The sequence below is a fragment of the Erigeron canadensis genome, chromosome 1 (assembly GCF_010389155.1).
Source record: "Erigeron canadensis isolate Cc75 chromosome 1, C_canadensis_v1, whole genome shotgun sequence".
NCBI lineage: Eukaryota > Viridiplantae > Streptophyta > Magnoliopsida > Asterales > Asteraceae > Erigeron > Erigeron canadensis.
Window position 1 is genome coordinate 39455515 of NC_057761.1, and position 15848 is coordinate 39471362.

The window sequence follows — 15848 nt, forward strand, 5'->3', positions numbered from 1 at the left end:
CAAAAAAGTTTTAAAAACAAGTTAAAAAAAATAAATAACGAACCTTCTCACCCTTCTCTCCTTAAGGTACCTTCTCATTTGATTTCTATCCTATATATAGTCCCGGTGAGATATTTTGAGACCACACCTTATTTTAGGACTAACTAGGACCATTGATTTTTATACACCATCATCATCTACTACGATATACAAGACTTTTTTGTAAAAATACTAAGACTTTCCGACGACGGGCCCACCAGAAAGTCATGTGTAAGTTATGGTGGTGTGTAAGTTACGAAAATCAATGATTCCTTTTTAGACTTTTTTTAGTTGGTCTCAAATTATCTTTCCCATATATATAGATATATATATATATAAAAGATTTTAAAAGGATTTTTACGCTTAATAAATTTAAAAGGACAATGTAAGAAGAAAGGAAGTATGCATGAGGGTGATATCAATCCGTACGTGCATGACCCATTCGTTATCTTTTGGCCATTATTATATTATTTAGAAACGACATATAGTGTCTCAATCGTTCACTCACGACCAAAATTATATATACGAAGAAAATGATAAAATTATAAAGAAAGCTCTACTTGACGGTATCCGATCTTACAATGATAAAGAAAAGATTTACATAATATATATTTAAGTTGGATACATTTTCTCTATGCATTTGCCCTAACTTTTTCAACTTCTAAAAAGGAATAAGTTTTGATATATCAGTTTTGCAGTTGCTCTATCACACTAGTAAATAAGAATAAAATAAACACGAGTTAGTGTCGAGGTTCGCTGGCAACTTGTCATGCATATATACATGCATGAATGTGTTAGATAAGTCCGCTGGATTAGCAACTTGTGAATTACTTTATGATTTTAGGGACTATTTAGCCACCTTGTCCTTGTCCCAGGTCAGTCCTAAGGATTTGAATGCTCAAGGCTTGATGGTCCAAAATATGCTCATTTCAAAAACTTCAAATAATACAACATAATTTTTTTAAAGGGTTTAAAAAGACTTATTCCCATGCCGATTTTATTAAATAAATAAAAATCTTCACTACTAAATTTCTACAAAATTTATAGCGATCGATAAAAAGATAGATACTATATGTCCTAATCCTAAACACCTAATAATATAACTTATATTATACTATAGGCATAAACAAAAATATCAAAAGAATAATCATAATTCAAAAGTTTTAGATATATATCCCCCAAGAAAACTCTATGTCTTGCTTTTTTTCTATTATTTGGTGGGCTCTTTTTCTCTTTAACTTCCAGGAAAAAAAAAGTATATAAATTGGGAATTAATATTCGTATCAACTTTTTTAATTATTTCAACACAACTATACATTAAATAGTTACACCGTATGTTATTATGTTTGTACATTGTGATAAAAATATAAAAAAGTGTGTGGTTACAAAGTGACAAACACAAAGATTTTTTCAACTAGTGGATATAAATAAACTTATAATTTATAAACAGTGGGAAAAAAAAAGCATACTTTTCTTACTTCCTTAAGTTTTAGAGCTTACTACCACTACTCTTTTTTTAATATGACTTCATAATTTAAATATGTTTGTTAACTTATGGGTCAACCCGAATGGGGAAGAAGGAATGATAAGAATAATTTAAAAAAGAGAATTATATATCTAGTTAAGAATATGAAAACGATGATGGCTGGAATTTTTATGATTTATTAATCAGAAAATATGAAAACAATTAATATGTTTCTGAATTGACGTTTGCATATCCAAGGTAAGAGAAATTTACTCCTAAATCTTTGTGGTTTCCTTTAACGCATTACAGATTATTACTCCTAATGATAAATGGGGCAGACTTATATGAACTCAAAATTGGACCTACTCTAAACTATATGGATTTAAAGCTCGTTGCCCCCTAGACAATTGCTGCTCAGGGCTCAAGCCCTTTTCGCCCAACAGCAAGGCCGGCGTTGCCTTGTCTACACGAACACCATGAATGTATACTGTAATAATTAATGACCACAATAGTCAAATTTGATGATTGATGTCCAAATATGGACACCTATTAAAAAAATTACAACAATAGTCAAGGGTTAAGTTCCTTAATTACTATCTAACTATCTTAGTAAAAATTACAACTAGCCAATCAAATGATACAAAGTGTATATTCTTTTTTTTTCTCTTAAAATAATTTGTCCCTTTTTTCTTTTACTCATTTTTTTTTGGCTATTTGATTGGAAAGTTCTCCAACTTGTTCGAAATATCTTTTCCGGGGTCCAAACAAAAAAACTTCTTTATTGTGAGGATTAAAATCGGCTAAAAACTTTATTGTGAGACTCTACCGACTAATGGATGATGTGGAACCGGTTACCAGTTCTACATCTATTATTTATCATACTATCAGCATCTTCATCACCCCATTCTCAATGTATACATATAGATGCATATACATATAACATACATATTGCATTTTCTGGTTTTTCAACATACATGCAGACACATATACATACAACATACATATTCATCAAAAATCAATTCTACTCATCTCCCCTACCTGTTTCACATCTATTTTTTATTCAATTTCCAACTATAGATATAAAAATAAGATCTTTGTATATGTGTCAATTGAATATCAAAATTATTATTTGTCTACGTACTGCACAACTTTACTTATCTTAGGACTTAAGTACTGTCATGTTAAAAGAAAGTTACAAACTAAGCATTTAAATTTGATAAACATACATAACCCCTGAAATTACATAATCTTCCCTTGAAATACACATGATTTGGGTATTGCATACTTTATCTAAGTTGGTTTTTTTTTTTTTTTTTTTTTTTTTTTTGGTATAAGTATAAAAAAACGTATTATTTTATTTATTTAAAAATTCATGTGACTATTTTAACTTTAACACTGAAAAATATGTTCAAAACTACAAATCTACTTAATTAGTAGTATAAAATAAGGCAAATATGGCGCAAAAACGTATTTAATCAAAAGCCACAGGATGCATATTTCATCTATCCTGCCTATCGTTTTAAGAGTAGTTTTGAATTTTAAATACGGGAGTACGTACGGAGTATTAAAATACTTATCAAATTAAACACGTCATAACGTCATTGAGACAATGTTAGTGGAAAAGGCTCCTATTTTCTTTATGTAATAAACAAATTAAAAAGCTAAGGTCAGAGCTAGGCTACATGCTGACAAATATTCTAGAAGGGCTATTAAGTTACGAGTATAATAACAAAACTTAACGCAAAGTCGCAAATAAATCCAATATACTTTAAGCTACCCATATGTCCCCAAAAGAAGATTTTTTGGTGATTTAAATAAATACGAGTATATAATTATTCTTCTATGCTATCCAGTGGCCGGGTGGTGGTTAATTTTTATAGCTTATGATTCCAGCTGAATATATAGATCAAATCTTTACCATGCATTAGAGAAGTCAATCTTTGTGAACTACTCAAATATTAATCATGCATATCTTACTTTTAGCTTTAATATATAACAAAACAATTCAATGAGCTAGCATGAAAAATTTATTGGATTATTCTCCATTTTCTTTTCGAATAGATCATATACAGCTTTTGGAGTTCTTCTTCAACTTAATATTTACATTTGGCCATTTGGCGATTGCTTTTTAATTAATTTGGATCGTTTGCCTACAAGAAGTAACCTGATTGAGTATGCATAGACGTCACTTCTCCTGCCTCTATGCCTGATATGTTTATCTTTTATATATGTTTATCATCGCGGATTGCTGTTTTGTGGTTACATCTCCGATTTCCCTTTTATTGTCCCAGCTAGCTCACCCTTCTGTAATTATATATTATTGCAGTAAATAATGCCCCATTGAATATAGCGTCTAGAGATTTGGTTTTGTCGATATTATTCACGGCTTGGTGGGGTGCTATATATGGCGGTTCCGGGATACGCTCGTATTAGTAGTCGAATGAGTTATTGGCTATTTGGCTTCTGAACCCAAAGCTCTCGATGTAATTGTATAGACAACTCGCCTTTGATCGAGCTCTAACGAAATTTTGTCATTAAAAGGAAAAATTGTTCATACACAACCTGTTGGAGTGTGATTATTTTATTATAAATTGCATGTCCGGAAATAATTTAAGCCTACGGGGTCATACGAAATGACACGGTAACTCGATAATATTAATTGATATATTAAAGTAATATATTGATTAGTTTGATCACAAAATAATTAATTAAACATAATTAATGGGTTAGTTATATTTAATTGATTAAAGAGAAAGATTAAAATGTGAAAATCAAAAAATGGAAGTCCATGATGGGGAACGACACTTAGAGGCTTGTTTAAGCCTTTATGTTGCTTATTTTTCAAGCTAAGATTAACCTAATTAAGCCCTATAAATAGAGGTTTAATTCTTGGTTTTTCACATAAGCAAATTCTCTCCTTTTTTTTCCTTTCTTTGAAGTGGCCAAAATTCCTTCTTCTAAGAGGGGTTTCGACTTTGAAGTTTAAGGTTCAAGCAAAAGGTTTGTTTGGTTTGTGATCGAGTACTAGCATACGTTATTCGGGGCGTCTAGTGTGCGATCATAAAGGGGTTTCGCTTTAAACCCTAAGCATTAATAATAATCTTATTATTATTATCTTTATTGGAGCTTGCATAAGGTACACGATTTAATTCTAGTCTTTGTTAATTAATTTGATTGCATATATGTTTCGATTTCTTCCGTTGCGCATAGTCGTGATTATGTTTGTTTAGGTGTTCATATTCTAACAGTGGTATCACGAGTCACATATGTGATCTATTAATTACAAAGATCAAACTTGAAGGGGGGTTTAAGGGTTGGTTGATTTTAATTAATTGTTAAAATAATTAAAAGGTTGTTTTTCTTATTTTTTAATTAATTAAACCGGATCTTGATTAAATAAAAATTAGTTTTTTGTTTAATTAAAGTTTTAACCTTGTTCAATGGAGATTGAAACCCTCAAGTAAGTTTTGAATTGTGAATTGACATGATTTATGTGATGAATTGCATGATTATGTGTATCTTAATTATTTAAAGTTGTTAAATAATAGTAAAATCACAATAAATTCATGCAAAATTTATTGTGATTTTACTGGATATATAGGGATATATTTTGCAAAGCATGATGATCCAATAATTAGGGTTGATTATTAGATAATTATGTGACAATGTGAATTTTTCGTGTAAATTTCCTGATGTGCGACAGTTTACTAAAAAATTCATATCTATTAATCGGTAATGAGTTAGAAGCCCAAATTCGGACTATAGATTGTAGACTCATAGGGCTACGACTTTTTAGTTCTTGTCAAAAGCTGAATCGGACCAGAAACATGCTTAAACTGGTCATGAAGCTAATGGAAATTTCCAGTCAGCATGTTTTATGTATTTATGTGCTAATTGTTAGTTATATTGTTTAAAGGCTTACGCAATCAAGGTAACTTGATGCATGTGGTCCTCTTTTCTGGAAGAGGGAGCCGGGTTTAAACATATGCATGAACCATAGTGACCATGTTTAGGTGGCCTACCTTAACTTGTTACTTGATTAAGTAGTTCGGAAATTAGTAAGTTTATTAATTTTTGTATTGTTTATAAGTTGTATAAAGGTGATGCAAAAATTGATTTTTGAAATAAACTTGACTAAGAACTATCAAAATAGAGATTTCATTAATAAAATTGGAGTCTTACAACCTTGAGATACACCGGCTCACCCATTTGAACAAACTCTAAGAGAGGTATAAGTCAGAGTGCGCTAGCCTTCTAAAAGGCCGGGTTTTTAATTGCGTTCATCGAAAATCTTTGCCCTTGCGCTTCTTTGTGCGTTCAAATGGAGCTACCGAGCTCTCTTGTGTTGTTAAGACTATACAAATAATTTTATTAAATATTATGTTTCATAGATTATGCATGAGTCTTCAAACATAAACTTTTGATTCAAATCAAATGCATTACCCATTTAAAGTTAAGTCAATGCCACCCACTTTGCTAAGAACACTTGCCAGTGCTTTTTGCTCTACGTGAGACGTAGGTGAATTGTATCTCTTCAAGGTGGATTACCACTCGTTGTGAGACAGCGGTGGACTATCTACATGTTCATCATTGGGCGACTTAAAACGAGTTAAGAGGTGAGACCTTAACCCGTGGCATAAGATGGGACAAAACATGTTTACAAAAAACTTAATACCCCTTTACAGTGTTGTTGTAAGTCCCATAATTCTAGGAGTTGCATGAATGCAATTATCGATTCTCGGTTACCTTTTGAATACTGTCATTTCTAGCAGATCAACTGATGAAATGATTGTATGTCAAGTTAGATCCTAGCCTTAGTGAAAGTAATTTGTTAGATGAATTTAACAAGGGTAAAATTACATTTCTTAAGGATAATTATCGGAATACTGATAATTGAAATTTTGTCTGTTTTGTAGATGGCAACAAACAATACCACTCAAAACATACATCAATCAGCATTTAGGTCGATGTTGGAAAGGGAAAAGCTTTCTGGGCCGAATTTCAATGATTGGTATCGTCAGCTCAGGATCGTTTTGAGAGCTGAAAGGAAATACCAAGTCCTTGAAGAGCCAAGACCCGTTGCTCCTGCTGCCAATGCTTCTAATGAAGCATTAGCGGATTATGCTGCTGCATATGATAGACATAATGAGGTCGCTTGTCTGATGTTGGGAAGCATGAATGCTGACCTACAAAAGAAATTTGAGCATTCATTTCCATGTGATATGCTTACTGAACTCAAGTCTATGTTCGAGAAGCAAGCTAGCGTGTAGTTATTCGATCTTATCGATGTACTTCATGACTTGCGACATGAACAAGGAACACCGGTGAGCGCTCGTATCCTTAAGATGAAAGGATATTTTGAGCAGTTGGATAGGTTGAATTATGCTTATGCAAAGCCAGTACAAATTGGTATGATTCTCAAGTCCTTGTCTAAGGATTTTGAAGAGTTTGGACGCAATTATACTATGCATAGCATGGATAAAACCGTTATGGAACTTCTTGCCATGGCTAATGAGTTTGAAAAGAAGTTGCCAAAGAAAACCTGCTATTCCCAATGTTCTCATGATCAAGGGGGGAAAGGTCCAAAAAGGCAAACAACCGAAGGGAAAGGGCAAGGCTGAAGGTAAAGGAAAGCAAATTGCTGATGCTCCTAAACCTAAGAAGACCCCTCCGGCGAAGAAGGAACATCCCGCTAAGAACCTACCTTGTTACCATTGTAATGAAGTGGGTCATTGGAAGCGGAATTGTCCCAAGTATCTTGCTGAGTTGAAGAAGAAGCAGCCCGATACGTTCGGGACTTCAGGTATATTCTTCACCATTAAATTATATTCATTTTCTAAGAGGAATTTATGGTTTTACGACACTGGGTGTAGTACTCATATCTGTAATTCATTACAGGGGCTTAGAAGGGGAAAGAAACTGAAACCGGGATCTTAGCAACTATTCATGGGAAATGGCCTACCAGCAGCTGTAGAAGAAATTGGAGATTATCATTTGGTTTTACCTAGTGGTTTAATAATTGTTTTGAACGATTGTCATTATGCACCTTCTATTACTAAAGGTGTTATTTCAGTTTCTTTGTTGAAAAACAACGGATTCGTTAATGTCTTTAATGATATTGGTATTTCAGTTTCTCGAAATAATGTTCATTATTTTGATGCTATTGCTTGTGATGGTATTTATGAAATTGATATGCGTGGTTGTGATTCAAAGGATAATTCAATGTATAATGTTAGCAAACGAGTCAAGCCCAATTTGGACTCGACTTATCTTTGGCATTGTCGACTTGCTCATGTTGGCAAGAAACGCATTGAAAGACTTCAAAGGGACGGTGTCTTGCAAACAAATGATGAATCATTTGAAAAATACGTATCTTGTGTTTCTCGCAAAATGACAAGGAAACCTTTTCAAAATAAACCGGAAAGGGCTAAAGAGCTACTTGGACTAATACATTCGAATCTATGTGGCCCATTTAGACATGTGTCAAGGAGAGGTGCTAGCTATTTCGTCACTTTTACGGATGATTTCAGTCGTTATGGTTATGTTTACTTGATTAAGCATAAACATGAAGTCTTTGAAACATTCAAGGAATTTAAAAGTGAAGTGGAGAATCAACTCGGTAGAACCATCAAGATCCTTCGTTCAGATCGAGGTGGCGAGGTGGTGAATACTTAAGGCAAAAGTTTAAAGTGTAAGTCCACCTAACAAGATGTGCACGAGATCAAGATATAACAAGATATAAGGTTAGACAATACTTAAGGCAAAGCATGTCTTGATGACATGGCAAAATGCCGTACTAAATATGGTTGGATGGATTTGTAGGACAAATCCATAACACGCTTGTTTAAGGTAAAGTATGTCAGTTTCTTGATGTGACTTGACATACTTTATTCCAAACCTTTTTGCTAAAACTTTCCCAATCCCAGGTTGATAGTAATTAACCAGGTAAAGGTAGTTAAAGCTGCAAAAAGACTTTCCTCGTAATAAGTGAAAAAGTGTTGTAAGTACTTTTACACTGAGCCTCTTCAGATTCAACTTCAAGTAAGATCTTCTCTGAACTCTGCTTCTGAGATGATCTTCTTCCTCAGTCTTCAGTCTTTGACTTTCGTCTGAACGTCTTCAGTGTTGGTTGATTCTAAATCTGAAGTGAAGCTTCAGTGAGCTATATTCTAAATGATTTCAGAATCCTGAGCAAGCTTTCTTCTGAGCTTCAACTATTTTGAACAAATTATACTTAGTCGATTTTCGACCTAACAAATTCCCCCTATTTGTTCTAAAATAGTTCATGTATTTTAGACTTCTATCTATACAAGTTTGTAAGTCTAAAAATACAAGTTTTTGTTTAAGTTGTAAAAATATTTCTAAGGACATCTCATAGATCACGATGCCTTAAGAAGGTTTTCTAGTTTGTTTTTCTAACTTAAACTATTTTCTAATAATATGATGTAACTTGCAACTATATAGAAGATACTGAGATGATTGTTCAGTTACAAGTACAGAAATGAAATGAAATGAAATGAAAATATTTATAAGTACAAATATTGACAAAGAGATACACTACTTCTTCGCAGGCCTTGAGCCAGAAGGTGCTTCAGTAGCTTTTCTCTTAGGAGAGCTGATCTTTCCAAATAACCATTCCTCCATCTCAACCTTGGCCTTCATTTTCTGTTGGATCTTCAGCATCCAGGCGCCATTCAGATGAGACTTCGGTTTTCCCTTCAGCGCATTGATCATCTCCTTATGCTCAGAATACCCAAACTTATGCACCGACACTTGCTCATACTCTTCTTCAGCTCTACCTTCTCTTTTCACAGTCAGATTAAACAGCTTCAAACCATCTTCCTTCAGAATTTGCACATCCAGGATCTTTGCAGGATGACACCTGTGTTTCATGTAGTAATCATACTGATCCTTCTCATGTTTATCCTTTACCTGAGCAACTTCTTTGGAAATGGGTATGAATGTAGAGAGGTCAGCATCTCGAGCAGTTTTTCTTGAAGTCCTTGGGCCAGTAAGTTTGGGCTTCTGGGGTGGCCTGCAGATTTCCTTTTCAGCTTTCAGAACACTGGACATTATTTCTTTCTTTTTAATCTCCATCTCTTTCTTTCTATTCTTTATCAAGTCTTCAATAGATATCTTGAAAGTGAGATGGTCTAGTTTCTGTTCCAAGGGAGAATACTTCATCCCATATTCATATTCTGCCATATCCACCAAAGCTTTCTGCACTCTTGCGTCATGCTTCATCTTCTGATATCTTTCTTTAGTAAGACCAAGAGCTGCAGCATCCACCAGATCAATGGTACCCATTGCCAAGTGTTGGGCCCTTTCTCTTTCTTGAGTCTCTCTCCACATAATGAATTGATTGGAGACTTGTTTTTGAAGGGCTTCCAAATTTTTCTGATCAGCTTCCAAGTCTGGCAATGGATAACCATGCTCATCCACATTTTCACCAACCACAAATCCAGAGTCCTTGGCCCCCTTTATCTTTGGCTCCTTAACCATCTTTGCTTTGCCTTTATCTTTCCTTGATGGTTCAGATGGTTGAGGTTCAGATTGTACCCTTGGTTGTTCCCCCTCAGTTCCAGATGTCCTTTTGGTTGCTTCAATAAGTTCTTGAGAGCTGGCCAGCAACCCAATTGGCACATCACTTCCCCCTTTGGGAATCTCTGCAGGCATCCTTGCATATAAGTCGATAGCCTGTTGCATGCCCTGCAGAGGTTCCCAATTCTGCTGGGAGATACTATCAGAAATTCCCTTTGACATAGTTGCAAACTGAGCTCTTAATCTGAAAGTAGAGTTCAGATTTAGCTTCTCATGCTCCAGGACTTCCTTCAGTAACCCCTTGTCTTTTTCAGATAACATACCAGAGGGAGGAGGAGTAACAACTTCAGAAGTTTTCTTGAGCAGGGCCAGGATTTCATCCAGTTGCTTTGACTGGTTCTGAACTTGTTTATCAAGAGTTGACACAGAGTTTTTCATTTCAGTTACAGCCCTGTCAACCTTGTCATTTGTGGCTTTAGATACTTCAGAAACCAGCACCCTGACCCTCTCTTCAACCTTGGCAGCCACTGACACTGAAATCTGAGAAATGAGATCTTCAGAGAATATAGATTTCAGTGTCGCAGAAACTTTATCACTAACTGAGGCACCAAGAGACTCTTCATCAACACTGGGCTTCTTCACCAACTCACTTACTTCTTTTTCAAGTGCCAAGAATGAACTTTGTATCATTAATAACCAGGATTGCAGATTCGCAACTACTGAACTCTGCACATCCCTCTTGGTCAACTTAAATGCTTCACCAATAGCCCTACTTAATCCATTGCAGGATGACACCAATTCGTGCAGCTTCCCAACCACCAAGCTCTCATTAACCGTTATTCTTGTAAACTCAGTGCCTATAACGTCCTGGGCATCCTTCAAATTTGCCATAGACTTGGTGTTGGCAGCTAGAGATTTTGATAAGCCCTCAACCTGAATGAGAAGGTTGTGGACTGCAGTTTGTGACTTCTCTAGCTGAGCTTCCATGCTCAGAGGTGCAGCAGTCGAAGTGGAGGCTGAAGCAACAAAGGGAGTAGTCCTGATGCTCGCCAGAGATTTCTCCAGGATTCTTTCTGAAGGACCATCAGACTCGGTCTCAGAATCCAAATCTTTTTCTTGCTCTCCTGGCAGATCATACGTCTTCCTTGGTGGAACATCATGGATTTGTGGGTGAAGGAATTGAAGAGGTGGCTGAAAGACAGCAGAAGTGACATAGGCAGGAGTTAAGCCTTGAGGAAATAGAGGGTGTTGATGAGAAATTGGTGGTGGTTGATAAGGTGGATCGAGATCGATGAATTGTTGTTGTGATGATGGTTCTTCAAAATGAGTGAGGGTTGGCTTAGAATCTGAAAGATTCTCCCCCAGTAATTCTTCATCAAAGACGAAGTCTTCGAGGTTTCCCTCGGGTAGCTCATCTTCATCCCAGACATTTACATCCTGGTCAGATATGCTCTGGTCTAGATTCCCAGAATCCAGACCAGCACCCAGTTCAGCAGCTGCTTCAGCAGGTGCATCGTTACTGGTCAGAGATGGAACTGCTTCAGACGATACCAGTTGTGCCTCAGTAACTCTTGTGCTGGATCCAAGAGTCTCATCATCGGCCGAGACTTTGAAACCTCCATTCCTCTGGGTATCACCTGAGAAATATCAAAAGTTTGTGCAAGCAAAGAGTGTAAGATTTGTGAAGTTACAGGGAGTGCATGTGCAGACACAACTTCTAATGTGTGTTGGGCTGACACACCAATATCTTCACCATCTCCTCCTAAAGAAGTTTTGGAGATGGCTGCTTGTGGGTTTCCCATTTGACCTTCTTCTGAAACCTGTTTTGAGGTTTCAGAAGGCTGAGCTTGGGTACTAATATCCTTGGGTTGTAAGGATGGCCTAAAAGGACGCAGTGTTAATAAACCCTTTGGAAATCCTGAGGAGTCTTTTGAGAGATCCTCAGGTTGGTCAGTGGAAGATGAAAGTGGCAGGTTAGAACTTGTTTTGGGTTTAAACAAGTGTAGCGTAGTGCCACTAGATCGACTGGTGGGTCTCACATTCTTTTGTGACCCGCCCAGTGATCTTTCTGAGCCAGCCGGTCGTGCTGTGTCAGTTTTAACGTTGTTACTAAGTACCTGAAGCATAGCAGGGGACAGTTCAGGTTCGTCCTCAGACTCGGTCATCTTGGAGAGGTCCTTGCAAAATTCAGTCTGAGAACTCTCCTGAAGGACGTCAGCATAACCTTCTCCTAGAATCGCCAAAAAACAAATGTTCAAAAATCTGGGAAAGGCAATAATGGATGCTCCTCTTCCCCTTCAACTTAGTCAACAGCTGAGCAAACAGCATCTCAGCAAAATCCACCTTCATCCCATGCCACAAGTAGTAGCCCATCTCGACCTGAATCAAAGAGATTTGATCCAGTCCTCCACTATTCCCTCCTAGACACTCTACAATTTGTGTCCAGAAGTATCTCCAGCACCCCTTAAAACCGGCAATGAAGATGTGGCCCGATGTCTTCAAATTGCCATCATCATCAACGATCTGGTTGTAGCCAGTAGCCAGCAAAACTTCCCTGAAGTTCACCCCTTTTTGTCTTTTTGTGTACGGGGTGTTGGGAGGCAAATAGTTCAGCCTCAGCGCCTCCCTAAAACCGTCAAGCGTCAATACGCACTTCACCGTACCATCCTTTAGTGTGAAGGCTATTGACTTCTCATCTTTGGCAACTTCGGCCGTATACCAAAATTCCAACAAATATCGATGGTATAAACGCTCTGGGTCAGCAGTAAGAGCGTATGAAAGGGGACAGTGTTGAAGAAAAGTATTTAATCTGCCCATAAGCCCTTCAGATTTGGCGTTAAGGGCTGCTTTAAAGTTGTTCATGTTGAAACAAATGGTTTTAGACTCAAAGTCTTTTGGCCATTGAGAGCTGGGCTTAACAGCAGATTTAGGTGGAGAATATTCAAAAGCAATGAGGGTTCTGGGTTCTTTAACGGAGGATGAGGAAGCCATTTAAAAGGAGATAGAATGAAATGAAGAAAAGGAGATGAAAATGTGTTAAGAAATTTTAGGGTTGGAAGTTATGAAAGCGGATGAAATGAAAATTGAATACTTGAGAGAATGAATTGAATGTTTGAGAGAATGAGAGAGAAATATGATTGGAAGTAAATGAAAAATGAAGTAAATGAAAGAATGATTTTGGAAAAAGGTTTATATATTTTCAAAGGAATTCAAAAGATTTTCAGTTGAAAATAGATAAAAAGAATTTTGGAATTCAAACTCAAAGAGAATAATGATATTTTATTGATGGTAATTTTGATCGGGTTTGAAGTCCGAAATAATTTTAGGCGACACGTCCGCATTAAATGCTACAACGGGCATGACCCCACCTTTTCGAGAAAAAATTTAACCATTTTTAATGCAAAAGCAATGATCATTTTCCTTTACGGCGCAAGTGGCATGACACGTCAGTAAAAAGGTATCCTGGAACAGTAAAAATCACGTGTCCACTTGCCAGCTGGGTATCCATTGTATAATAAAAGGTTTTGATGGACTTCAGATTTAATAATATTAAAGTTCCGAGAAAGGTAAAGGAATTGCAATCTGAACCTTCTCATATTTTAGAAATTCTGAAGTTCTTCAGTTTCTGAAACATTTCAGACAAAGTGTTTTCTGAGGCAAAAATTCCCCCTCAGAAAGAAAGTTTCCTTCTCTTGTAAAAACATTTTTGCCAATTCCCCCTGAAATGCTACACAGGATTTAGCATTCCTAACTCACTGATGAGATGTTTAAAAGTTTTGACATCTAAAGGTTTTGTGAACACATCAGCCAGTTGTTTATCAGTGGGAATGAAATGAATTTCAATATCACCTTTTAAAATATGATCACGAATAAAATGGTACCTGAGATCAATATGCTTGGTTTTAGAGTGCATTACAGGATTGTGAGATATTGCGATGGCACTTGTGTTATCACAAAATATTGGCGTTCTTGTGTACTTAACACCATAATCAGTTAGTTGATTCTTCATCCATAAAATCTGAGCACAACAACTTGCAGCAGAAATGTACTCAGCCTCAGCAGTTGATAATGATACTGCAGTCTGCTTCTTGCTTGTCCAACTAACTAATTTGCCACCAAGAAAATGACACCCACCTGTGGTACTTTTCCTATCTATCTTACAACCTGCATGATCAGAATCTGAATAGCCCATGAGATCTAGACTTGAGCCTTTGGGATACCAAAGACCTAGTCTGGGGACACCTTTCAGGTATCGAAAAATTCTTTTTACTGCATTCTGGTGTGCTTCTCTGGGATCAGATTGAAATCGTGCACAAAGACATGTTGCAAACATTATGTCTGGTCTACTTGCAGTTAAGTACATCAATGATCCCACCATACCACGATATTTTGTGGGATCGACAGGTTTTCCATTAGGATCTGAGTCCAAAGTTAATGGTGCAGAAATTGGAGTATCTTTAGATGAAACTGAATCAAATTGATATTTCTTTAATAAATCTTTGACATATTTTTCTTGATTAATAAAAATACCATCACTGGTTTGTTTTACTTGAAGACCCAGAAAATATGTCAATTCACCCATCATACTCATTTCATACTCAGAAGACATAATTTTTGAAAACTTGTCACACAATTTTATATTTGTAGATCCAAACACAATATCATCAACATATACTTGTACAAGTAAGATATCACTTTTCTCATGCAAGATGAATAAAGTGTTATCTATAGCACCTCTACGAAAACCATTATCTAAAAGATGTCGAGTTAGAGTATCATACCAGGCTCTAGGTGCTTGTCTCAGACCATACAATGCTTTGTTCAGTATATACACCCAGTGAAATTTATCTTTGCTTTCAAACCCTGGAGGTTGATACACATACACAACTTCTTCTAGCTCTCCATTCAAGAATGCACTTTTAACATCCATTTGGTACACTTTGAACTCATGATGAGCTGCAAAAGCTAAGAAAATTCTGATAGCTTCTAGTCTTGCCACTGGTGCAAAAGTCTCATCAAAATCAATTCCTTCTTCTTGTACATAACCCTTTGCAACAAGTCTGGCCTTGTTTCTGATTACATGGCCATCTTCATCTACCTTGTTTCTAAAGACCCATCTTGTCCCAATTGGTTCTTTCTTCAGATTGGAGGGACATGGAACAAGCTTCCAAACACTGTTCCTTTCAAATTGGTTGAGCTCTTCTTGCATGGCTTCAACCCAACTTGGATCTTTTAAAGCCTCGTCAATCTTCTTCGGTTCTATCAGTGACAAGAAGCTGGCGAATAAGCATTGATCGCTTGTGGCTCTTCTGGTCTGAACCCCTCTACTTGGATCGCTAATCACTTGATCAATTGGATGTGAGCGAGTCCATTTAGAGTAATGACCAGGATGAACAATGATATCAGTGCAAGAACTTCTCTGTCCTACTTCAGAAGATGGATCAAAATAAACTATTGCAGTCTCATCATCTTCATCATCTTGTAAATCACGATTTGCATCATGAAATTTTTCATTCTGAGGTATTTCAGGGAAGACTGATATCTGAGGAGTAGCACGCACATATCATCCAATAGTCAATTCAGGAGGTAGTTTGAATGTGACTGAAGGATAGAATGGAATGTTACTTTGCTGATTTGAAAATGGTTCTGAACTGGATTGAACAGAAACATGTTCAGGTGACTGATCTGATTTGTCATTTTGATCAGAATCACCGAAACTGAGAGGACTTTCTGAAGGTTGTTCGGAGACTGGTTTATCAAAGATTGCAGAATTTGATTCATCAAAGGTAACATGAACTGACTCACCAACCTTTTCAAGTCTTTT